The sequence below is a fragment of the Camellia sinensis genome, chromosome 7 (genome assembly GCF_055761805.1).
Source record: "Camellia sinensis isolate YWXY chromosome 7, ASM5576180v1, whole genome shotgun sequence".
Classification (NCBI taxonomy): Eukaryota; Viridiplantae; Streptophyta; class Magnoliopsida; order Ericales; family Theaceae; genus Camellia; species Camellia sinensis.
In genome coordinates, this window is record NC_138967.1 from 124,340,162 (window position 1) to 124,367,601 (window position 27,440).

At 42.1% G+C, this 27,440-nt stretch overlaps 1 protein-coding gene across 8 annotated transcripts in view; it reads right to left on the reverse strand.

The window, feature by feature from the left end:
• LOC114322103 (exocyst complex component SEC3B) overlaps positions 1 to 27,440 on the reverse strand; it is a 65,836-nt gene that overhangs the window by 13,216 nt on the left and 25,180 nt on the right. The window contains exons 2-6 of one of the 8 annotated variants that reach the window (XR_014336004.1): positions 20,487 to 26,737; positions 19,225 to 20,392; positions 19,021 to 19,134; positions 18,757 to 18,920; positions 16,451 to 18,657 (exon numbers count right to left, since the gene is read on the reverse strand). The exons of 5 other annotated variants lie outside the window; for them this stretch is intronic. The gene's annotated coding sequence lies outside the window, so the exon portion shown is untranslated. Of the gene's footprint in view, positions 1 to 76; positions 4,764 to 16,450; positions 18,658 to 18,756; positions 18,921 to 19,020; positions 19,135 to 19,224; positions 20,393 to 20,486; positions 26,738 to 27,440 lie in introns of those variants that run through there. 2 more of the 8 variants (XR_014336003.1, XR_014336008.1) reach the window with 2 other exon arrangements.

Sequence of the window (27,440 nt, forward strand, 5' to 3'; positions counted from 1 at the left end):
TGAGCATGAATAAAAAGAAATTTCCTATAAACAAGGAAAAAAAAAAAAAAGATCAGAGAAAACATGAGTGACTTACAAATTTAACTTTGTCGATGGGAAGGCAAAAGACAGGACAAGTACTATTGGGATGTCCCAGGTCTTGGACTTGATCGGTATTGTGTAGTAAGATAGTTTATTTTACTTTCGGCGTTTTCATTATCATATTAGGTCGCTGAGATTTCTTTTCTTTTATTAATTAATCTCTTTTAACATTTCCGGGTTATAATTTTGAGTTTTAAACGTTGGAACTTGTTTTGGGATGCGAAATCAATTTTTGGATTTGGCTGGCAAAACTGCTCGTGCGGATTTTGTGACGACCAGTTTCGTTGTGCGTTTCTTGTTCCTTTTGTTTACCTTTTGGTTACCTTGTTAGGGTGACGAGTTCCACTTGGGGCATTATTGTTCATTGGAGTTTGTTATGTTTAAAAGTTGTTCTCAAAAGGTTAGTCCTTGTTTGCTTCCATGTCAAGTTTCACACGTCTTGGAGTGTGCGAGGTCAAGCTCGGAGGATCGGGAGTTGAGTAGAGATATTCCCGGGCTGAGGACCAGGGCTGTACGTGCGGATTTCAGGGGTGAGGTGTGCAGCACACTGCTTAATAAGCAGGTGCGGCTGAGGTGCGGGGGGAGGAGGGCCACACGTGCGGGAATAGGCTCTGCACATGCGGGAGGTAGGTGGATCTGAATTTTTTTTCTCTTTTCTCCTCTTTTGGGCTGATTGAGTGTCACTTTTGTGTATTTCTCTCTCTAAAAGACATTTCCTCTCCCTTCTCTCTACATTACCAAAAACCTCACAAGATCTTTGATTTCTCCAAATCCATTGGGATTTAGATCCAAGTTCTTCATCAAAGTTGGTTATCTAGGCGAGGGCTACGTTGTGTGCGGTGGAGATCGAGTTTCATCGTCGTTGATTTTGGGATTTCCAACTCATTTCTTCGTCAAACTTGAAGTAGGGATTTTCTTTGAGTTATATATATGTTTTTGCAAGATCAAGATAATTTTCGAAATCATCCTTTGTTTAGTTTTGAAAATTAATTGTTGACTCAAGAAAAGGAGTGATTTTGAAAGTGGGTTTACTAATTGATCCTTTGAGATAGAAATTGGGGGTTTTGAACCATGTTGATGAAAGAAAGATGTTTTGATGAGATCTTCTCAAATACTTGAAGATGAATGGTTTTTGGTAAGAAAACCTAGAAATTAGGGGGTTTTTAAGAAAGATGTTGAAAATCTTTAGAATATGTTGTTCTATTTATTTTGTGTGCCAAAATAAATGATGGTTGAAAATTGTTTATTTATTACATATAAATGATGGTTTTCCATGGAATAAGATAATTGTTGAAGTTTTGGAAATTATTATTTAAAAGTATTGATATAGTCTTGAAATGACTAAGTTGTTGGAAATGTTTGAAATGTGGGAATTATGTTATCCCTTGGATGAATTGAAATAAAAGTATTTATTCATATTGTGAAATTACATTGAAAGGAGTAATGAGAATTTTGATAACAATGGTAGTATTGTGTGGAAGAATTGGAAATGGAAGAATTGTTGTAATGTATTGATTATTGTTGCATTGGCATATCAATTCATTTGATTATATTGAACTTTGAAAGTTGATTTGAAAACTTGCATTGAGAAAAGAATGTTGGGAAACAAGTTTTCATGAAATGGTTTTGGGGTAAATATAGTGGTAAGTCTTGAAAGGTAGTATAGAGAATAGGTGTCGAGCCTTCCAGTCAATATTGGTAAGAATGACAGATTATGGGTGTCGAGCCCTCCAGTTGATACTGGTAAAAATGACAAATTGGTAGTACTTGTATAGTCTACTTGCAGACACTGACCTAGGGATTACCAGAGTTGTATTTACCGCCCCTCGAATAAAGTTTGATAAATGTTGAGCAGTTGAAATGACATGACATCACTGAGCATGTTGATTTTCAAATGATGGTGTGTTTTACTTTCAAAAAGGCATGGCATGGCATGGAATAAGCATTCCATCTTTTGAGACTCGTGTAAAATGTATATACTTTGTTAAGAATTCTCTACTGGGCTTTATGCTCACCCTACGGGATTTTTGTGCAGGAAAGATGTGGTGATTCCGCCTAACTGAAGGCGTAGAAGTGTGTACAGAGAGCATAATGTGCTCATTTGTTGTGACTCTAATTGCAAGCTAAGGGCTTTGTATGTGTGGGGTTGAATAAATGTTTTGTGTAACCAGGCTCAAGCCTTGGAAACTTGTAAACCCTAGGGGATATTTGTTGTTTAATTAATTGTTGTTGGATTAATTGTATTATTGCATGAAGACTATTTACATCATGTAATGCAAGTATAAGGATTTATTATCAGTTTTACTTTAAAGAGCCATGACTATTGTATTACCATTTGGGCATGAAAATTGGGGCGTTACAAATTTAGCAACCGCTCAAGTGGAATCACATAGGGGTTTTCTAGGTAGAAATCGCTCTTGCGGATTTTAGATCCCGCTCGAGCGGATTTTTGTGAAAAATTATGGGTTTTCTTTGGAGCAAACCGCCCGTGGAGGCACAGAATCCGCTCATGCGAATTTGGGATTCCGCTAGAGCGGAATTTGAACCTCTCGTGCGAATTGCATTATGCATAAGAATTTCAAAAGATAGAGATATGTTTTTTGAGCATGACATGCCATATGCATTCATCTCAGGAGACTATATAAAATGTATATATTTTGTTAAGATCTTCCTACTGGGTTTTGTGCTCACCTTATGGGATTTTGTGCATGAAAAGATGTGGTGATCCCACCGAGTTAAAGGCGTAGAATGTATTTTCAGGGCACAAGGCTCTTTACTTTTGTTGTAAAAATTGTTAACAAGTCAAGGGCTTTACATGTATGAGTTTGACAACCATTTTGTGTAACCGGGTATAAGCCTTGGAACTTGTAGCCCTTGAGAACATTGAATTGTATTTGACTACTTGTGCCACATGCTGTAGATTCATATTCTGGGAATGTTGAATGCATAATTGCATGTGGTAATAATTTTGTAAATCTCTAGAGTATAATGAATACAAATATTAGAGATTTGATGATGATGTTAATGATGTGGCATTATATTCCTTACACATTTATGCAATGGAAGCTATTAAATTGGAAACAAGATTGTTGGTGGAATATGACTGCACTAAGAATAGTCCACCAGTCCTTAAACCTGTTGCTCATACTCGCATTAACAACAAAAGCAAAGAAACTAGGCTTATGCAAAAGCTTTTGGTTTTTTGCCAAAATGGCATAAGCAGAAGGTTGTTTAGTGATTTGGACCCTGGCATTCACATACTCATGAATAGTAGGTGGGACATAAGGGAGAGGAATGCCTTGGATAAGGCCAAATTGCCTGGCCCATTGACTAGGGTTGTAACTCTCAAAACCACAGGTAGAGTGCCTATTATTAGAATGGGAGCCTCCAACTAAGATGTACCTAGGGGTGAGGCAAATGCTCCAGACTGTCTTTTGAGCTTGCCTAAGGTCATCATTCAAAGTGGTAGGATCAACATACATGTAAGATAAAGAGGCAAAAGAAAAGAGGAAGGATTGAAAAGGAAGGGAAGGAATCCTGTCGATGGAAAGGTTCAAAAGAGTAGAGAAGTACTGGGCAAAAGTAACAGTAGGAGAAGGACGATGGGAAAGAAAGAACTCAGCATAGGTTTCACACATGGGTGTATAATCTATTCTCCTATCTGATCTGATCTCTGGAAGATAAGCAAGAAGTCAGGCTTGGGGAAGCCAAAAAGGGCCCTCCATACTATGACTTATTCTTTTGTCATGGAGAGAAAAAAGACCTTTGTACATGGTGGCCAAGAGAAAACGGGCAAAAACCAGTTGTTTGCCCTCTTGGATTAGGAGGGCAAGAGTGAGGTATTCCTTGGTAATTCTAAGGCCACCTACACAAAAAAGAAATTGGCACAACCAACACAAATAAAAAGCAATTTTCTCAGTAACTGAAGGAATGCTAGTTTTCTTTGAGTGATCCGAAATGAATTTGCCATAATTGCCTACTTTGACATCATGCTTAACCTCAGGGGTTTGCAAAATGGCATTGATGTCCAGGCCATAAGTAGGAAGGCCAATCAGGTGTATAATATCAAGGATAGTGGGAGAGGCCATACTAGATTTAAGCATCAGAGAATTGCAAGATGTGGACCAGAAACATATGGATGCACCAATCAGCCAGGAGTCTACCTCAAAGGAGATGGTAGACAATTGAATGGTGTGGTAAATACCCAAATTATCCCACATGTGCCTCTCAAAAGCAGTCATCCTCTTTACCCAAGCTATCCAGGCATTAGTGGGTTTGGGCCATGATCTGGGGCCCGTCAACCAGTTCAGCCATGAAAGGGAAGATTGGTCTAGGAGAAGGGTCTCACCATTAGCAATGGGGTAGTATGGAGGCAGACCATTAGGAAAAGTGTTCAAAACACGGGCCAAGTTCCCTAGCACCGGCAATAAGACTGGCCGTGATTTGGGAGTCGAACTTGTTGCTCTCGATAAGTTGAATGATCTCTTGTGGGAATCGACGAACTAGGTCGGAATCTGAGTCGGAAGACATGGCTGAGAAAGTTGGGCTGTCTTGGTTTCAGGGGAAGAGGAAAACTTTGCAAGAAGGAAAAAGTAACGAAGAGGATGAATTTGAAAAACTTTCAGTACCTTCGTGTGAGGCCCAAAATAAAGAAATAAAAATAGGGAAACTGAAATCCTAATAGGGCTGTGAACTGCTAAGTGGCCCAAAGAAGTTAAAAAATTAAAAAAAACACTAGACCCAGAAGCAAACAGAATTCGAGACCAATATCATTCAAGGCAAAAGATTTTCTTTTTACCTTGAATGAAGGGGGCATTATTGGTACTAAAATTCAATAATCTTCCATCGACGGGTCATAGCGATGATATGGCGCAGATGATGTGGCAATGATGGCTAAAATAGCTGACGGAGCATAAAGTGGGACTGAAAAAAGAAGGCTACGGAAGACGATAACTAAGAATCTAGATTGAAATCAAAAGACAGTTCCTAGAATAGGGGGATATACATGAAGAGAGGCAGAAAATCAAGAAAGGTCAACATTAAGAGCCAAGCCAGGAGTCAACTATAAAAGGAAGTTTGAATGGGGATTAAGGAATCATCAACCATCAACCACACTCGTGAAGAGTTATTTAGGAGTAGTTCCAGATTACCCATTTTAGGAGTAGATTAAACTAGTAGCTTTTCCAACCCTCAATTTCTCTTCTTTCTGTCTATTGCTGTATTTATTCAATTTTTTGTTCTTGCTTAAGTTCTTGTAACTAGTGACAAGTGACAATTTATTCGAATTAATACATATTCTGTTATGTTCTATTTCTTCTTTACTTAATTACCTCTAGGGAAGTCCTTAATCTGTTTAAGGGATAGAACTCAACCACAAAGTTTGATCTTTTTGTGTTTATTTAAAATCTGTTTAAGTCTGTCCTTCAATCACTGTTGATTGGGCCTAAACTGAATTTTTGCTAACATAAATTGGCACGCCCGGTGGGACCATTCTAACTTGGAGTAATGGTGAAGAAGAAAACTGAAAAAATTGAGACTACTGACGCCAGTAGGAAAATTGCTGACGAGTCAGGCCTTTTTGGAGAACCAAGTAAGTGGCCTGCTGAAGAAACAGGTGTCCCTACTGCCTTTCTTGAGTTCGGGGAAGACATGGAGGTCATTGCGGATAGCCAATCAATGGCAGCCAGATACGGTGTAGGACTAAAAGATGGTCAGGACACAACCAATGGAGACCATCACCATGGCCTGGCGGTTGAACAGATGGAGGAAATGATTGCCTAGCTTGGCCATACCTTCGAGGTGAGACCAGAACACCTCACGAAAAGTATGAGGGCCAAGCTCAGGATGCTTGGGGGGTTCAGCCTTACCCCTAGTCCTCCACCACCAGCCAAAGTGGAAGCACAGGCAACTAAGGTACAATTTCAAACTCCTAAGGCAAGTAGGATTCACTAGAGTAGTGCCTCTTTTTATAGGCCTCCAACTCTCCAAGAGGAGGAGCAAGAGAGGTTTCAAATGAACCCTAATCAGACATTTAAAGAAACTAAAATTAACATTAATTATGGAGGGCAATTTGGTCCCTCTAGGCTTGTCGCTCGAAGAGAGACCTTGGAAGGGAAAGCACATTATAACCCAACCTTTGAAATGAATAATAGAACTAAGCAAGGGGGGCAGAGTTGGCCCTTGGAACAGGAAGAACCAATGCACGACATGGTCAAGGCTATGCCAAGGGGCAGTTGAGAACCCCTGAGTTTGAGGAACTCGCCGTCGATAGACCAACAATAGGGCAGTATAACTTTGTTGACCAGAGGCCTATGCGAGGGGGCAGTTTAGAGCCCCTAGATATGAGGAACCTGCCGTCGACAAACCAGGACTAGGACAATACAACTTTGCTGACCAAAGGTTTAGACAACCAAACTATGATAACCCAAGACCAAGGGTCAACCAAAGACCTAGGCAGCATGTAATACCAAGAACAAGGTTTTAGAAATCACGAGCCACAACGAGGACTTGGACCACCCCCTCGACATTTTGAAGAAGAAGGTGTTGGTCTGCACCATCCTCGACAGCAGCACTTCCAGCTATATGAGGGATTTGCTAAACCAAACTTTCAACCACAAATAAATGAAGGGATGGGGTATGGCACTTATCATGAGGAGCCAAATTTCGAACCATCCCAGATCAACAGACATCAGATTATGGAAATAATTCAAGAAATGTATGGCCCAGGCCTCAAGAGGCCTAACAGGCCAATGTTTAGAAAGCCGTACCCTTATTGGGTAGATGAAACCCCTCTTCCCAGAAACTTTAAAATGCCTGAATTCTCCTTATTCACTGGAGAAGAAAGACAATTGACCATAGAACAAATAGGAAGGTTTACCATGCAATGTGGAGAGGCTAATTCAGATAATCTTAAGCTGAGGCTTTTTCCACACTCATTATCAAAAGTGGCCTTCACATGGTTCATTAACCTGCTAGAAAACTTAGTACCCACATGGTAGGACAAAGAAGGCAAGTTCCATGCACAATTTTACAGGATTGAGCCAAACATTAGTATGGTGGATTTAGCCAAGTTTAGTCAAAAGCAGGGGGAGTCTGTAGAACAATACATCGACAGGTTCAAAAAGGCTAGAAATAGGTGCCCTGTCTATATGCCTGAAATAGAGGTGATAAGGTTGGCCCAAAATGGCCTTCACTTCAAGTTAAGAAAGACGTTTGAAGGAATGGAATTTAGAGATTTGTTTGAACTTTCATCTAGGGCAACTAGTTATGAGTCCATCCTTAGGGAAGAGCAGCAAATGAGGGCTGCTGTCCTAGGAACATATTACTAGGACATGGAGCTGGAAACAAAAATAGACATAGATATTGCTCAAGTAATTGGCAAGACACCAATGACTTGTGAAGCCTTGAAAAAGGCAGAAAACCAATAAACATGCCATTTATTCAGTCAGCTAGGAAAAATGTGCCAATAACCCATCAACAGTACTCCTTTGATTTATCAAAGGTAGATGCTTTGTTCGATGAGTTATTAGCTGGGAAATTTTTAACATTATCCCCAGACCATAGCATCCCAAAAGAAAAAGATAGGATTGGCAAAGAGTACTGTAAATGACATAATTCATTTAGGCATTCAACTAATAATTGTGTAACTTTTCACAACTGTATGCAGGACTTGATTCAAAAAGGGATGTTGAAATATGCTAAGAAGGACAAAGGGGTTATGGCTATCGAAGGGAATCCTTTTCCAGAGGAAGTGGACATAAACATGGTGTCTATCAGTCTGAGAGATCAAACCAAGAACCCAAGAGTGCTACTGAGTAAGTTGCAGAGAAGGAACTTCTGGCTGAAGGAAAAAAAAGCCAATGGTCCATCAATCAGGACCACTTTGTATGTTTCAGGTGTGAGACTGAGAGAAAAAGCACAGGCTATTGTGGCCAACAAAGTACAGAAGCAAATGAAGGATTGTTGCCTAAGATTTAATACCATGGGCCAAGATGACTTGCCAATTTTCAATGGTGCAGAATTGTTGTATAACAGGGTAGACGTAGGAGTTTACACAACCAAGATAGCGAATTATGGGGAGCAAGATGGGCCCTTCCTTTACCAAGGGATGCCAATGAATCCTTGCTTGGAAGGGCTAGTGTAGTCAGAGCATATTTGAGACAGTACAAACAGTAGCAATAGAATAGCAAGCCAAGAAGTTTTAGGGCTTAGAGGTCCTACAATCAAAAGGCTAGGACATATTCACATGGCTTGAAAAAAAGGTTAGAGGAAGGCATGGTTGCCAGGCCATACAGTGGCCCAGTAGAACACATGCCAAATAGGGAGTCAGGGCTGGAGTAGCCCAGAATGATCATGCCCCTTGTGCCACCGCATTTTGGTTGGCAGGGGGGGTAGTGCATCCAAATTTCCTAGGGGAGGTTGGAGACCTATGGTTGAAACCAGAACAGAAAAAAGAAGGGAGCAAAGGAAGTTCCATGCAATGACGTCTAGATTGAAGAACCAGGGCTTGAAACCACCAAGGGCACAAAACGTAACTTGGTCCAGAGAAAAGTGGGATAGTGAAACCTATGCACCGAAAAATGCAGTAGTATTAACACCAGGGAACGGCACCAAGGAGGTCCCCAAGCCGTTGATGGCATGTGAGGAACCTATACCAATCACGGAGGAGGCTTTGCTCAGACAAAGAATTAGAGAATTAGAGAAGGAATTACAAGTTGACGATGAGGCCATGAAGGGTAGCCAAGAGGTGGCCCAGAGGTCAAGATGACGAGGCCTGTCAACATGGAAAAAAATGAGCTTAAGTCAGAGAGTTCTGGGGATTTTGGAGAGAATGGCCATCCAGTTTGGTAGTTTTCTCCTCATGGATTGTAATGTGGTGATGGCCATTCCCAAGAGTTTTTCAGGCCAAACCAGACCAACCAACAAACTTGATTAGTGATGTGGAAGACTTCACAGAAGTAGTGGCCCAGATAGCAGAAACTAAGGCCAAAACAGTAAGGTCAATCGAAGTAGTCAAGTCGGTCAATGGAGACCAAGTAGTGCTGCAAAAGCCTGGGGAGGAATTGATTAACCATTTGAGACCTCTATATGTACAAGTACACCTGGATAGAGTGCCTGTCGATAGGGTTTTGGTCGATAATGGGGCCATTGTTAACATCCTTCATTCTAAAACTCTAAGGATTTTAGGAAAAATAGTGGATGATTTGATGCCTACTGACATCTCAATTAGTAACTTTGCAGGAGGCTCGTTCGAGGCCAAAGGAGTAAGTCTTAAAATTGAAAATTGGAGCAAGGGCCATGGGCATAACTTTCTTCGTGGTCGATTCCACCTCTGACCATAATCTATTGCTGGGAAGAGAGTGGATCCATCTGAATGGGTGTGTACCATCCTTATTACATCAGGCCCTCATCTTCCTAACCAGCTAAGAAGGGAGCAAGCCACATGATGGCATGGAGGTTTACTGGGCTGATGCTAATCCCTTCATAGCAAATGTTCATAACATTGAGGCAACACTGTATGAAAAAAGCCTGAAACCAATGGAGGTGGTTTCTGAAGAGCTGAAGACACAAGGGGCATTATTCCTGAAGAGTTTCAAGCCTACATAGACGAGGGATTTCAACAGATTGGCCAAGACATGGCCAAACCCAGCCTGATGCAAAAGATGCAGGGTGAACCAACCATTGAATTGGTGGCTAAACAAGATGGTTGAATAATGAATACAATGGTCGATGATGTGGAGGACATTAGTACAGTTAGGTCTAATTTCTTTAGATTGTTTTGTTTCTTTTTTGCAAATAAGGTCAGTCCTAGAATTTTACCTTTATGTTCATGGGCTGAATGTGTGATTGACAATAGCCCTCTTAGTTATAGAGAAGTCCAGTTTGAACATTTGCAGGCAGCACCTGCTAAGTTAGATGATCTTAGAGCTGATGTACAGGATCCCTTAGAGGAGTTTAACTTAGGGGACGAAGCCTATAAGAGGCCCATTTTTGTCAATGCAAAATTATCTAATAAATACAAGGAAAAGCTTATTGGCCTTCTTCCTGATTATATGGATTGTTTTGCATGGAATTATGATGAAATGTGTGGTTTAGACAAATCATTAGTTGAACATAAGCTCCCAACATGAAGTAATCATATTCCCCATAAGCAGCCTCCAAGAAGAATGACTAATGAGGTAGGGCTGTTAGTTAAAGAAGAAATTGAAAGACTGCTTAAAGCAGGGTTCATATGGACTGCCAGGTATGTTGAGTGGCTATCAAATGTGGTTCCTGTCATGAAAAAGAATGGCAAATTGAGAGTCAGCATAAACTTCAGGAACTTGAATATTGCAACTCCCAAAGATGAGTACCCAATGCCTGTGGCCGATCTGTTGGTTGATTCAACAGCCAAGCATAAAATTTTATCTTTCATGGATGGACATGCCGGGGTAATCAAATATTTATTAGCCCAGAAGACACCCACAAAACAGCTTTCAGGTGTCTTGGGGCTGTGGGCACATTTTAGTGGGTTGTTATGCCATTTGGCCTAAAAAATGCAAGTGCTATTTATTAGAGGGCCATGAACTTAATCTTTCATGATCTAATTGGAAAATTTTTAGAAGTCTATATAGATGATATGACCATCAAGTCAAAAAGTTTTGATAAACATTTAGACCCCCTTCGACAGACTTTTCAAAGGATGAGGTCTTATAAGTTGAAAATGAACCCTATGAAGTGTGCATTTCGGGTGTCTGCTGGAAATTTTTTAGGCTTCCTGGTTCGTCAAAAGGGTATTGAGGTGGACACAAATAAGGCCAAAGCTACACTAACAGCACCACCGCCAGCTAACAAAAAAGAAATGCAGAGCTTTCTAGGGAAGGTAAATTTACTAAGGAGGTTCATAGCCAACTTGGCTGGGAAAACTCGGGCTTTTTCACCTTTGGTAAAAGCCAAAGCAGATATAGGTTTTAACTGGGAAAAGCCTCAACAGGAGGCTTTTGATTTAATTAAGAAATACTTAATGAATCCACCAATCCTAATGCCCCCCATCAAAGGGAAGCCACTAAAGTATATATTTCAGCATGAAGGGTCCATTGGGTGTGTTAAGTGTTAGGGGTAGTTTGGTCTTTATGTATTATTCTTATTAGTATAAGTAGTTGTGTGTAAGGGGAAAACCCTAAGTTTTGAATCAATAATCTACAGAAGCTTTCTCTTGTTCTATTCCTTCTTCTTCTTCTTCTTCTTCTTCTCATCTATACATTTAACATGGTATCAGAGCACTATCTTCCTCCTTGAAGATTGTTCCTTAGAGCCCCATATTGTTCCTGGTACGTCTGTTACATCCAGAAAAAAAAAAAAAAAAATTTACAGTATGCTCGAAATTTAATGGGTAATCACCCTATAATCTCATTTTGATTGTTTGGTCATTATTGATTGAATTTTCTAATTTTTTTGATTTTTCGTCAAAATTGGGTGATTTTTCGAAAATCACTGTTTGACCCTTTTTTTTTTCTGGTTTTGTCCCTTCTTCTCCTATCCTTGGGAGCCGACTGGAACCCTAAGGGGGTTTGTTGTCCCTGGTTTGATGTATTTTGGCCCTATCTTGGATTTTTATCGCTGTTTAGATGCTCTGCTTCGGTTTTCTAACTTGTAGTTGATCTGGTTGCTCTGTTCTGGGCTTCTTTTGGACTGTTTTAGCCTTAAAAGGTGTTTGGTGTGCTGGTTGGGTGATTTGTGAACTTGTTTGATATCCGGCTTGTGTTTTTTGCACCCTCTTTTCTCATCTCATGGCTGACAGCTTGGGTCAGGACTCTAAGGGCAAGGAGGAGAGTGGACTGAGTCGTGGTCTGACTCTTGGTGATAGTCCTTCTCTCCAGATTAGTCCGGTCAAACTTAATGGTCTTAATTACTTGATTTGGTCCCGCTCCTGTAGTCTTGCGATTGCCGCCCGGCGTTTGACTGGCTATATTACTGGTAGTAGTTCCCAGCCACCTACTGAGGATAGTACTTTATCTGCTCAATGGATTTCTGAGAATGCTTTAGTTATGACATGGCTCATCAATTCTATGGAGCCTACCATTAGTCGGACTTTTCTCTTGATGGATACTGCTCACAAGATCTGGATAGCTGCCTCTCAAATGTATTCTCAACAAGGGAATGATGCACAGGCCTATGAATTGCGTAAGACGATTAGGGGTTTGGATCAGAAGGATCGCTCTCTGGCAGTCTACTATGCTGAGTTGAGTGGTTTGTGGCAAGAGCTAGATTTCTACCAGAGTTTCCAGCCAGTTTGCTCCAAGGATGCCACTATGTTTCAGCAGGCTGTGGAGAAGGAGCGGGTGTATGACTTTCTTGCTGGTCTGAATTTGGAGTATGATCAGATACGGGTTCAGGTGTTGGGTCGCTCTCCGTTTCCTACATTGCGTGAGGCTTATGCCCTGGTTCAGCAGGAGGAGAGTCGTCGCAGTGCTATGGTGCATGCTCCTGTTCTGGATCGGTCAGCGATGGTTGTCGGCCCCAGGTCACGTGATACTCCACCTTTTTCTGCCTCCAGGTGGTGGTAAGGGTCCATTGGTTGATCGGGACCGGTTGAAGTGTGAGTATTGTGGGAAAGATAGACATGATAAAGAACACTGTTGGAAGTTGCATGGCCGCCCTACTCGAGGCCGTGGTCGTGGTGGTGGTGTTCGTCCTCAAGCACATGTTTCTGAGACTACTGCTAGTGCCTCGAATGATGCTAGTTCTCTTTCCCCGGATGAGCTTCACACTCTCAGACGTTTGATGGCTCGACTTGATTCTTCATCTGCCTTAGCTCCTTCCTCTTCTGCCTCTTCCAACTTTGCTCACACAGGTATTTCTGCTAGTGCCCTCAGTGTTTCTTCGTCGTCTCCTTGGATCATTGATTCCGGTGCTACCGATCACATGACGGGTACTTCTAGTTTTTTCCATTCTTATTCACCTAGTTCTGGGCGAGATAAGGTTAGAGTGGCTGATGGCACTTTATCTTCTATCTCCGGCAAGGGTTCTGTTCGTTGCACCTCTTTACTTTCGCTTTCATCTGTTCTTCATGTTCCTAATTTTTCAACTAACTTACTTTCTGTTAGTAGCCTTACTACTGCTCTCAATTGCTCTGTAACCTTTTTTCCGACTCATTGTGTCTTTCAGGAACTGGCTACGGGGAAAATGATTGGCAGTGGTAGAGCACAAAGTGGTCTGTACTTTCTGGATGCCATGCCTGCCTCACCTTTGTCCTCTCAGGCTCTGCAATGCTCTTCTGGCTCCTCCCTTCGTCTCCTTCATCAGTGGCATCGCCGTTTGGGGCATCCTTCCTTTAGCATTTTAGAGAAACTTTTTCCTTTATTAGTTCGTGATTGTCCTAGGAATAACTTTGTTTGTGATGCTTGTGAGCTTGCTAAGCATAAACGTACTTGTTATCCTTCAATTAATAAAAGAAGTACTTTTCCTTTTATGCTTATTCATACCGATGTGTGGGGTCCTTCCCCTGTTGTTTCTACCTCTGGTTATCGATGGTTTGTCACATTCATTGATTGTTATTCCCGTGTGACTTGGCTTTATTACTTCGCACAAAAAATGAAGTTTTCTCATGCTTCAAAAGTTTTCATAAAATGGTATCCAATCTCTTCAATGCTACTATCAAAATTTTTAGGAGTGACAATGGGACTGAGTATGTTGATAGCGCTTTCCGGGCATACCTCGACGACCATGGCATTCTTTATCAGACTAGTTGTGTTGGCACTCCTGAACAGAATGGAGTTGCTGAACGTAAGAATGGCCATCTACTTGAGGTTGCTCGCTCTCTCTTGTTTACCATGAATGTTCCTAAGTCCTTTTGGGGGGATGCGGTTCTTACCGCGGCTTATCTTATTAACCGTATGCCCTCTAGTGTCCTCCACTTCCAAATTCCTCTTGAGCTTCTTCCTGTGACGTATCCCACTTCTTCTCTTCCGCCTCGGGTTTTTGGTAGTGTCTGTTTTGTTCATCTTCACCCTCGGCCTCGTGGGAAGCTTGATCCTAAGGCTGTCCGGTGTGTCTTTCTTGGTTATTCTGCTACTCAGAAAGGCTACAAATGCTATGACCCTCACTCTCATAGGTTGTATGTTAGTATGGATGTCACCTTCCGTGAATCTGAGTTTTTTTTTCCTGGTCCTCCGCCATCTCCTCAGGGGGAGCGTGGTATCGATGAGATTGCGGATGAGACGGCATCATATCAGCATGAGTTGTCTTTTTTCCCTCCTCCTCAACGGGCTGTTAGTTGTGGTGAGGGGGAGCCTAGGAGTTCTGTTGATGAGGAGTCGGATATCAGTGGTCGTTTGGACAGAGCTGATCTTAAGACTTATTCACGGCGTCAGAAAGAGCCGGCTTCTCTTGTGCCACCAAGTCAATCATCCTCTCCTATGCCAGTTCCACACCCAGTTTCCACTAACTCTTCAGGTAATGATCCTCATCTCATTTCTTCACCTGTTGTTGATGGTCCTATTACGGATGATTTGAGTCTTCCTATTGCTCTCAGAAAGGGGGTTAGAGCTTGTACTCAACACCCTATTTCTAAATTTGTGTCATATGATTCATTGTCTTCTACGTATCGTGCTTTTGTTTCGTCCCTTTCTTCTGTGTGTATTCCGCAGGGTTGGAAAGAAGCCATCAATGATCCTAAGTGGAAGGTAGCTATGGTAGAAGAGATGCAAGCTTTGAGTAAAAATAACACATGGGAGTTGGTGTCTCTTCCAAATGGGAAACACCCAGTCGGATGTAAGTGGGTGTTCACCATTAAGCACAATGCAGATGGGACGATTGAACGGTACAAAGCAAGACTAGTGGCCAAGGGATTTACCCAAACATATGGAATAGATTATCAAGAAACTTTTGCCCCGGTAGCAAAGATGAATTCCATTCGAACTATTCTGTCATGTGCGGCTAATTTGGGATGGTCTCTACAACAACTAGATGTGAAGAATGCTTTTCTTCATGGGGATTTGGAGGAGGAGGTATATATGGATGTACCTCCAGGATTCTCATCTCAGTCTACAGTTGGAAAGGTTTGTAGATTAAAGAAGGCTTTGTACGGTTTGAAACAATCTCCTAGAGCCTAGTTTGGTAGATTCCTCAAGGCAATGGTGGGATTTGGATATCAGCAAAGCAATGCGGATCACACCTTGTTTGTCAAACGCAATGTACATAAGGTAACAGTGCTTATTGTATACGTGGATGACATAGTTGTGACAGGTAATGATGAGGAGGAGGTGACCCATCTCAAGATGCAGTTAGCCAAGGAGTTTGAGATAAAAGAACTTGGTCCATTAAGATACTTCCTTGGGATTGAAGTTGCTAGATCTGACAAAGGCATCTTTATTTCTCAAAGGAAGTACATTCTAGATCTTCTTGAAGAAACGGGCATGTTGGGCTGCAGACCAACTGATTCACCAATTGAGACTAATCATCATCTTTGTAGTGGAATTGGTGAGCTTGTGGAGAAGGAAAGGTACCAAAGACTTGTGGGAAGACTGATATATCTCTCTCATACTCGTCCAGATATTGCCTAAGCAGTTGGAATAGTTAGTCAGTTTATGCATGATCCTCGTGTACCTCATTTGGATGCAGTCTATCGCATTTTGAGGTACCTTAAATCTGCCCCTGGAAAAGGAATTTTGTTCTCTAATCATGGTCACTTGAGGTTGGAAGCATTCACAGATGCAGATTGGGCAGGCTCTATAGATGACCGACGCTCTACATCTGGTTATTGTGCTTTTGTAGGGGGAAATCTAGTTACATGGCGTAGTAAGAAGCAGGGGGTCGTTTCTAGATCTAGTGCTGAAGCTGAATACAGGGCTATGGCACATGGAACATGTGAACTAATGTGGCTTCAATCTTTGTTGAGTGATATAGGGCTTGATTGGAGTGGTCCCATGACTTTGTATTGCGACAACAAGGCTACTATTAGTATTGCACACAATCCTGTTCAACATTACCGGACTACGCATATTGAGATTGACAGACATTTCATTAAGGAGAAATTGAATAAGGGTGTGATATGTATGCCTTTTGTTAAGTCTGAAGATCAACTGGCGGATGTTTTTACTAAGGGTCTTAGTAGTAAAGTCTTTCACTCTATTTGTTGCAAGTTGGGCATGAGAAACATCTTTGCACCAACTTGAGGGGGAGTGTTAAGTGTTAGGGGTAGTTTGGTCTTTATGTATTATTCTTATTAGTATACGTAGTTGTGTGTAAGGGGAAAACCCTAAGTTTTGAATCAATAATCTACAGAAGCTTTCTCTTGTTCTATTCCTTCTTCTTCTTCTTCTTCTTCTTCTTCTTCTTCTTCTCATCTATACATTTAACACTAGCTAAGGTCAAATGACTGATAAGTTGTTCAGCCATGTTAGTTTTTAGCATATGTTTTGAATAGAAAATAGGCAGGCCAACGAAATGGCCCAGGTAGCTTCAGGATTGAGAATTCCAAAGGGAAACCAAGAAAGAATAATCAGGATTCAGAGGAGATGTTTCGCCAGATTAAAGGATCAACAGAGAAATTTCTTGCCAATAATGCACTTAGAAGTGGCAGAGGGGGATTGGAGATACCCTTTGATTAGATATTTAAGGAATCCTGGAGAAAATGTTGGCAGGCAAGTTAAGTATCAGGCCTTGAATTATGTCATCATGGGAAATGATTTGTTTAGAAGGGCCCATGATGGCATGACATTACTATGCATAGGCCAGGATGAGCAGATGAAGGCAATGGCTGAAGTGCATGAGGGCATATGTGGTGCTCATCAAGCTGGAGAGAAGATGAGGTGGATGGTCAGTAGGTATGGGTATTTCTGGCCAACAGTAAGAAAAGACTGCATAGCTTATGTCGGGATGCCAAGAATGCCAGAAACATGGCAGTTTGCAGAGGGTGCCAGCAGTTGTGTTACATTTTGTGGTAAAACCCTGGCTTTTCAGAGGATGGACAATGGACCTGATTGGGAAAAATTTCCCCCCTTCCTCGAAGCAACACTCTTACCTCTTAGTGGTTATGGAGTACTTCACCAAGTGGGTAGAAGTAGTGCCACTGAAAATGGCGACCCAGAGCCATGTGATTGACTTCGTGAAAAAATACACAATACATAGGTTAGGGTTACCACAATTGATCACAGTGGATCAGGCTACCATGTTTAATGAGGATGAAATCAAGGAGTTTGCCAAAGAATATGGCATTCAAATCCTCAATTCATCACCTTATTATGCTCAGCTAAGTCCACCAACAAAGTAATAAAAAATATGTTGGAAAAGATGGTTAAAGAGAACCCTAGAGATTGACATAATTTATTATCCAATGTATTATGGGCTTATAGTAACTCCAAGAAAAATAGTATTGGGACTACCCCCTATGAATTAGTGTATGGCCCTTAGAAGTAACAATCCAGTCTAGTAGACTGGCTTTGCACTATGACATCCCTATCGATGAATATGCTGAGGCCATGATGACGAAGTTGCAAGATCTGGAAGAACGAACAGTTATGGCCTACAACCATCTCTTGGCTCAGAAAAGAAAAGTCGAAAGAGCTTATAATAAAAGAGTGAAGACCAAAGTATTTTCAGAAGGAGATTTAGTATGGAAAACCATACTGTCCTTCAAAGATCCAAATTTTGGAAAGTGATCTCCAAATTGGGAAGGGCCATTAAAGATTTACAAGGTCCTCTAGGGAGGAGCCTATCATCTTGCATCTATAGAGGGAGTCCCATACAGAAGAATTATAAATGGAAAGTATTTTAAAAAATATTATCCAACCATGTGGAAAAGCATCAAGCATGGGTAAAATAAAGAATGATTTCATTAATAATATTATCGTGGGGTTCATGTACATATCACCATCTAGTCTTAAAAAAAAAAACAAAAGGAAAAAAAAAAAAAGAAAGGGTCTTAATCCCTCTGAAGGGCAGTTACAACGTTGGCCCAAGAAGACAAGATGGCTCTCCTTTTTGCCTTAACCTGGAAAAGTTCCCTTGAGCATCCTTGAGGGCAACTGGGCTATCCTGAGCCAAGAGCTGGTTCATCTGTTGATTGATATGGCTTTGTTCTTCCATCAGAACAGCCTATTGAACCTCACCTGCGGCCAGTTCTGCCTGGAGCTGTTGAATTTGAGCCAAAATAGCAGTCTTCCTCTCATCAATAGAGGCACTGGCCCTAGAAATGGCTTGGGTTCTGGCAGATGCACTGCCCAGAGTATAAGAGACTTGCCTCACAGAGGCCATCCTAGCATTAGTAGCCTCAGTCTCAGCTTCAAACTGTGCCATGGAGGAAATGTGTTGAGGAAGCGCCATGAAGTCTTGAAAGATGTAGAATTGATCAGGATCTAAGAGCCTTTATGCTAATGTCACAAAGCTCTGAAACCCACTAAGAAGTTCTTCAGCCCTGGTGAGGGCAAGATCCTCAAAAGGGAGGCTCAGTAGCAAAAAGAACTAGTCAACTTCCTGTTGTTCAAAGAAGGAGAGTTGCCTAAATCTTTCCTCATAAGTAGTACTGGCAAATGACAGCTGAAAGGCACTGGCTTGCTGAAGCAGGTCAGGAGTTGAGGCCATAGGAGAAATGTCAGCCTACATATATATATATATATATATATATATATAAAACAACAAGGGGTTAGGACATTTAAGATGAAAGGAAAATCAAAAGAAAGAGAAGAATAGTGATACCTACACAGGAGGGGAAGATAAGGCTCAAAAGGGGGTGGCCTGGGAAGTATGGACCTCCACTTCAGGGATGAGAGCTACCCTCACTTCAGTAGGAGAAGTACTGGTGACAGGATGAGGAGATGGAGGTTACTCCGCCCCAGGGGAATGGCCATAAATAGCAAGGCCTGAAAGGACAAGACCAAAAAATAAATTGAGTATGGAGTGGTCGATGGAAAAGGGGAAGGAAACATATGGTATCAAGGACATAGATAAGGTAGGAAATACCTTCAGAAGGATGGTTAGGACTAGGATGATCGCGTTGTTCTAGCATGGATTGGACAGGAAAAGTTTCAGTAGGAGCCCTGGAAGCAGGCTCAAGAATGGTCTCAAAACCAGCAGCTACACACATCCCAATATAAAAGGGGAAAAGTAAGAAAAAAAAAATTGAAGGGAAAAGGCAAGAGACAAGAAAATGATAAAGAAGCACACCTAAGTGTGGCAAGATATGCTCTGAAGAAAATGAAATGGCAAGTGTCCGAGAAGCTTGAGCTGGCTTAGGGGTTAGCTCAGCAGAATCTGCCATAAGTTCCTCAGAAGCAGTGATCGGTGTTACATTAAAGGCAGGCCTTGGAGAATCAATAGAGGGATCTTCAGGCCTAGCCTCAAAGGAAGGATTGTCGGTCTCAGGGCTGATATGGGAAATTTCTTCTTCTTCACCTCCTTCCATTTCAGAAGGGGCAGAATGAACTTCAATGGGTGTTTGCCCTTCTAGGTTCTGCATTTCAGCTTCAACCCCAGTCCCAACCATTGAAGAGGAAGCACCATCTTGTCGACGGAACCTCTGTTGATTAAGTTGAAGGGCTGCACTGTCACGACTTGAAGATTCAGAGCTTGAGTAGTGGTAAGCTTTGACCTCATCATCCCCAACAGGAACAGATTGCAGAGGAGGAACAAGCAAAGCAGTTGCAGCATAATATGGCAGCTTAACAACTATCTCTGCTATAGAATGGACGAATACATCCTCTTGTTGGGGGTTCAGGTCGGAGGATGGAGGAGCAGAGTCCCTAGAGGGACTACTGGTATCCTCAGTCACTAGTAGCTTTCTCCTCTTCAACCGAAAAGAAAAGAGAGGAAGGAGTTCATGTGGTGAACTAAATAAAAAGGGAAAAATAGAGAAAGGAGAAGAAAAAATGGACCTGAGTTATTTTGGCCTTCGTGGCAGACTTTGCAAGAAGGGAAATGATGGGAACATTGTCCTCGTCAAAAGAAGGGGTTTTCTTGGAAGTATCCACATGAGCTGTTAAGGAGGGAGCAGCCTCATAGACCAGTGCTTGCCCCGCTAAGGACAGGTCTTCAAGAAAAAATCTTTGTTCTTCAAGGGTGAGGTCACCCACATCAGGACCTTGGCCAGCCTCTGTGCCTGGGCCAGTTTTGCTAGCCTTCTGTGAGGTAGTTGGTGCCTTAGAATGAGAAGGATTCAGCTTGGTCTTCCTCCTCTCAGAGTCTGCATCATAAGAGTCATCCAAGGGATTCCTCCTTTTAGGCTTCTTGGCATAGACCTTGGCAGTCTTGTCCTTGGCTTTACCAAAGGTCTGAGTCAGCAAATGAGGCAGTGGGTAAGAAATATTAGCAACACCAAACTCTCCTGGAGTATCAGCTGATTAAGAAATAAAAAGAAAAAAAAAACTGTGAGCATGAATAAAAAGAAAATTCCGACAAACAAAGAAGAAAAAAAAACATGAGTGACTTACAAATTTGACTCTGTTGATGGGAAGGAGAAAGACAGGACAAGTACTCTTGTGATGTCCCGGGTCTTGGACTTGATTGGTATTGCGTATTAAGATAGCTTGTTTTACTTTCGGTGTTTTGATTATCATATTGGGTCGTTGAGATTTCTTTTATTTTCTTCTCTTAATTAACCTCTCTTAACATTTTCGGGTTATAATTTCGAGTTTTGGGCGTTGGAACTTGTCCTGGTATGCGAAATCAATTTTTAGATTTGGCTCGCAAAACCGCTCATGCGGATTTAGCAACCGCTTGCGTGGAATCACACATGGGTTTTTTGGGTTTTCTGGGCAGAAACTACTCATGCGGATTTTGGTGAAAAATTATGGGTTTTCTTTGGAGCAAACCGCCCGTGAAGGCACAGAATCTGCTCGTGCGGATTTGGGATTCCGCTTGTGCGGAATTGGAACCTCTCGTGCGGATTTCAACACGTTTGTCTCGAATTTTGAGCCCTTTTCCTCAAAACCGATGCCAAAAACATGTTTGAGACACTTTTTCACTTCTCTCTCTCTCTCTCTATATATATATATATGTATATATATATTCATCTTTTCTCTTCCTTCTCTCTACAAATAAACCCAAATCCAAACTTTTCTCTGAGATTTAGCAAAAATCTTGAAGAATTTGATAGGGCTTTTTACACCAAATCGAAGAGAGCGATGAGGGCTATGTTTGCACCGATTGAATCAAAGTTTTCTTCAACATTAAGTTTTAAGGTTTTCATCTCCTTCATCTCTCAAGCTTGAGGTAGGGACATTGTTAGAGTTATATATTTATATATATTTCAAGTCTATGCTTGTTTGGAGTATTTCTTACATATTTGGACCATGATTTTGGGTTAATGAACCCTAAATGATATTAAAAGTAGATTTTCTCTATTTTTTCCAAAGCTTTTGAGAGTATAAGCTATGTTCTAAAGTGTGGGTGTTGTTTTGGAAAAATCTTTTCAAAATGGAACAAAAACCTAATTTTGGTGGAAACCTTAGAATTTGGGGATTTTGAGAAAATGTTGAGATGTTGTGAAATTCATGCTTGATAAATTGTTCTGTGAATAAATGATGGAGAAATTTCTATAGTTGTATCAAATGAGGGATTTTATGAAAGAATGAGAATTGTTGATTTGGAAACTTTATGAATAGCTTATTGTTGGTTTGTCTTGGAAAGATCAAGTTTAGAAAATGACGATTAATATGTGGCGAATACATGTAAGGCGATATTGTTATATTATCTCTTGGAACATATAATATGATGTTATATATATATATTTTTTGGATAAATAACCAAACTTTATTGAGAAAGCATCATGAAGATGCAAAGAATACAAAAGCGGCCCCGAAAGCCCGACAAAATTAACAAATCAAATTCTCCACAAAATCTACGAAAGCCAATACATCCGGATCTACTAAACCTGTCACCCAACTATACAAAACTATAAGAAGCCGTCTCTCTAACCAAGGAATGGAGTGAGCCACCCCCTGAAACACCCGCCTATTACGCTCCAGCCAAATCAACTACATTAAACAGTGTGAAGCAAGAAGCCAAGCCTTTCGACGCCGCCGTACCCACCACCGTACCCAGCTTTGCACAACTGCGAACACCGAGCTTGGTTGTACCCAAACTAAACCAAAAACTGCAACCATAAGCATCCAAAGACGAGACAAGACCGGGGTAATGAATAAGCAAATGGGCAACCGATTCAGCTGCCCTACCGCACAGACAACAAAAATTCACCAAAATATGCCCACGACGAATCAAATTATCAATGGTCAAGACACTACCCAAGCTTGCTATCCAAACAAAAAAGGCAACTTTTGATGGCGAGCCCGGCATTCAAACAGCTCTCCACGGATAAACCCTAGCAACATCCTATGTAAACGTATCCTGAACAAGCCTCCCATAGAAAGAGGACATAGTAAAAATACCTTTGGATCTAGGACAATCCCAAACCAAAGAGTCCTGACCTTCCCTCACAAACTTCCAACCATATAAAAAACCCAGAAGTTCCACCAACTGATCTTGCTCCCAATCTTGAACATTGCGATGCAACTGCACATTCCACACCATCGATTGCCCCTCCCCAAGCCTGACAACACCCGCCAGCACCTCACAATCAGCAGCAATAGCAAAGATCAAAGGGAATCGAAACTCTAAAGACAAGTCACCACACCACCTATCCCATAAAAAACGAACTCGATCCCCCACACCAACTTTCTACCACACCCTTCTCCAAAATGCCTCCCGACCTAACCAAATCCCTTTCCACACACCACAACCATGAGAATAACCCACCGTTCCTAAACACCAATCCCCCTTACCCATACCAAACTTAGCAACCACCACCCTTCTCCAAAGCCGCTCCCTCTCTGCCACAAAACGCCACAACCACTTCCCCAACAAAGCCAAATTGAACAAGACCAACCCCCAAGCCCCCGCTCTCCTTTGGCAGACAGATCTGATCCCATGACAGTAAATGATAATGAGCACCCTCACCCCCACTAACCACAAAAAGTGCCGCTGCAGCTGCTCTATCCGCCTGGCTACTGACACCAGGATCACGTGAGCAGACATAAAGTAAGTCGGAATACTCGCCAAAACACTTTTAATCAACGTAAGCCGACCACCCTTTGACAAATATTGCCGCTGCCATCCTGCCAATTGCCGTTGCACCCTATCCACCACACCATCCCATACCCGTTTGGCCTTCAAGGAAGCCCCCAAAGCCAAGCCCAAATATGTGACAGGCAAAGAGACCACTTTACACCCCAAGATAGCGGCCAAAATCGAAGATCTCTCCACCTCCCTCACCGGAATCAATTCTGACTTTGCTAAATTCACCCGAAGCCCGGACACTGCCTCAAAACACAACAGCACACATCTCAAATACCCAATATGCTCCTCCTCCGCATCACAGAAAATGAGCGCATCATCTGCATAAAACAAATGAGACACCTCCACCACCCCTGGAGCCACCCCAACCTCAAACCCTTTCAACAAACCTTCTTGCACCGCTCTAGCCAACAAATGCCCCAAAACCTCCATAACCAGGATGAACAACAAAGGAGATAAAGGATCGCCCTGCCGCAACCCTCGATGAGTCGGAAAAAACCTTTCGAAGACCCATTTACCATCACCGACATTCGCACAGTAGAAATACAAAACAAAACCCAACGCCGCCACCTTTCCCCAAAACCCAGCCTCTCCAACATGTACATCAAGAACTGCCAATTCACATTATCATATGCCTTTTCGGTATCTAATTTACAGATTAGCCCCGATTTTCCCTAACGCAACCGCAAATCCACACACTCATTCGCCACAAGCACCGCGTCCAAGATGTGCCTGCCCCTCACAAGCATTTTGAGAATCCGAAACCACCCATTCCAGCGCTTCTCGCAACTAGTTTGCCAAAACCTTAGCCAACACCTTATACACACTGCCCAAAAGACTAATAGGACGGAAATCTCGAATATCGTCCGCCATACCCTTCTTTGGAATCAAAACAATAAATGTGGCATTAAGGCTCTTCTCAAATTCACCTGTTTGATGAAACTGGTCGAACATAGCCATCACCTTTGTCTTAACAACCCCCCAACACTATTGGAAAAAGGAAATAGTGAACCCATCTGGACCAGGTGCCTTATCTCTAGGCATACTGTGCAATGCCGCAAACACTTCCTCTTCTGTAAATGGCCTCTCCAATAACGTGCAATCTGCCTCTGAAAGGACATCAAAAATTACCCCATCCAAGCTCGGCCTCCACCCTTCCCCTACATTCCGAAACAAATGCTTATAGTAACCTACAAGATTGGCCTTGACACCCTCTGAAGACGAAAATTCCACCCCATTCACTCGAATTCGACCTATCGGATTGACCCGGCGATAAGCATTTGCCATATGGTGGAAAAACTTTATGTCTCGATCCCCATCCTTCAGCCACAAGCATCGAGACTTCTGACGAAAACTGATCTCCTTTATGCGAGCAAGATGGCCAAACTCCTTACGAACCTCCTCCTGGATAGACATATCAGCTGCAGACAACACCCCAGCACCTTAATGCGGCTAAAACGTTCGCCTTCTGATCCTCCAGGCGACCAAATACCTCCCGATTCCATTTTTTTAGGTCTAATTTGAGAAACTTCAGTTTCTGCGCTATCTGAGAACTAGGCAATCCTGCCACACGATAACTTTCCCACCACCCTTTAACCATCTCCACAAAGGCCTCAGACCGAAACCACATGTTCTCAAACCGAAAAGGTGTTGGTCTACGTCTGATGCCCCCACTATCCAGCAAGATAGGCCAATGGTCCAAAGTGGGCTGCTGTAAATGCCATTGGGTCGCCTGTAAGAAATGCTCCTCCCAATCCCCTGTGGCCAGAAATCGATCAATTCGAGACATCACTCCACTCCTGGACCAAGTGAAACTACCACCCTAAAGCGGAAAATCTACCAACTCCATCTCATCAATGAACAAAGAGAAATGTCTCATTGAACCCAACCCTGAATTAGCCCCCAACTTCTCCACCATACAGCGAACCACATTGAAGTCCTCGCCCACACACCAGGGAACCCCCCATCGATAAGCAATGCTCTACAACTCCTCCAAGAAAGAAGACCTCTCCCCTCCACGAACTGGACCATAAACCCTGGTAAAGGCCCAACGAAAATCATCCTCTACACACCGAACTAGGCAAGATAACGAGAAACCCCCCACTTCGACATCCTCCTTCACTGCCACCCTTCGATCCCAGCAAATATGAACACCCCCAGCCACCCCTAGGGCAGGGAGAAAGTCCCAATCCACAAAACGGCCTCCCCACAAATCCCTCATAGTCTCTCCCTCAATACAATCCATCTTTGTTTCCTGTAGACACACCAAATCTGCCTTAGCGCTGTTTAACACTGATTTTACCAACACCCTCTTCCCCCTATCATTCAGTCCTTGCACGTTCCAAGACTATTTTTAACTGCATGATAACAACAATGGATCACTGCGCCCCATTCTTGGACCTCTCACATCTCCCCCCTTAATTCGATCATAATTTATAGAACATTCTAGCTTGCGTAATTCCCTAGCACTCTTCACATTAGGACTTGCAGATGCCACCCCTGGCTAGTAAGGAACATTCCCCCGCCATGACTCCTCAATGGCCAAAAATAATTGCAATGCCTCAGCTTCATGACCCTCAAAGGAAACACCTAATAATGGACTAACCTCATTAATTCGAGACAATACCCAAGCAGAAACCTCCTCTGGCTACGGCATGCCATCCCCTGAACAGAAATTTTCCTTGTCAGGATCATCCTCTGGATCATCATCATGGCTCACACCAGTGTCCAACGCCACCACATCCTCCACTACTTCAGGTCTGACCACCAGAGCCAAACCATCTACCAAGTCAACCCAGAGCTCGATGTCCCCCTGCTGCAATCACAGGTCCGAAAAGCCCATTGTGACAGTCCCTATAACAGGAAATTGCTTACCACCACCTTCTCTGGAACTAGGTGCTGATCAGAACCGACGCCTGAGGACTGCCGAGGACCAGTCAACGACCGCTCGGCAAGCCCCATTGACGCGCATGCCAACGGCGACAACCCATCGATCGGGGTAGGGCCAGACCCATCCCTCAACGTCGAGAAGACCCGATTGACAGCTAGGTTTGCTTGGGCTAACTCAATTTGGGCCCCTCCATCCCTTCTTAGGCTTAGAACTTCATCTAAAAAAGGCCCACGTTGGTTTAAAATTTGTTTAATGGCCCCTCCATCCCTTCTTGGGCTCAGAACTTCATCTAAAAAAGGCCCATGTTGTTTTAATATTTGTTTAGTAGCCCACTGCTGTTTAGCCCCACCTATAACTGTAACGCCCTAAAAAAATACATAAATCAATTATTCACGAGATCTGTAGGCATAATAGAAAAGTTATGCTTTCATTCACCAGAGTCTGTATTATAAAAGATATTACATGCCTTACACTTTCATAAATATTCATCTTGAAACTATAACATGTAAATCTAACTGATAATCAACAAAATAAATGCCCTACGGGCTTACAGCTTTCCAAGTTATCACTTGGTTACAACAAAAGAAGAGTCCTAACTCTTTTACATATAAAGCCCTCGGCTTGAATTTACATTGATCACAAAACAACATATACAAGAGTGGAGCCTTCAGCCCCTAAGCCTCCCAAACTATAACCTTGGAGGTGGCATGTCACTTGTACCTGAAAATAGTGTCCCAAGTAAGGTGAGCCAAAGCCCAATAGAGATATGCTAAAAAATATATGAGAATTAACTAAAATATGAGCATTTGATAAATGTGTAATATTCGTAGTCAACACATGATCTTTCCAAGACCATTCAATATAGATAATCAATACTTCAATTCATTTCCATTTCTATTCACTTATCCAAATCAGTCCATTGACATAATTCATTGTTATCTAACAATTCAAACGAGGCTACAATTCATTTATCAACACTTCAATATCAAACATTATTCAACGCTTCCATTTTCTTGCCATTTTACGGAATTACATCCAAGGGAACCAGCACCCAAATATACATAAGATTTCGGGACTTTCACCCTGGACACTCCAGCCAACTTAATTATCAATGGAGTCCATCCCCTATCTCCTCCTAAACAATGGAGTACATCCCCTATCTCCTCCCAAACAACAATACATATACAATGTATTTAAACACTTTGTCGTATACAATGACTAATCAAAACACATATTCAATGGTTTAATCAAACCGTCATATTCAATGACATAATTCAATTGATTAGTTTTAGTCATCCTAATTCTCATGCAGTTTCTACAACAATCATAGCTATCCTTCACCGATAGCCCAAAACAGATATTTCTAAACAGATAAATAAATCTATCAACAAATAATTTATCAATTTCTTCATAGGTATGTGAT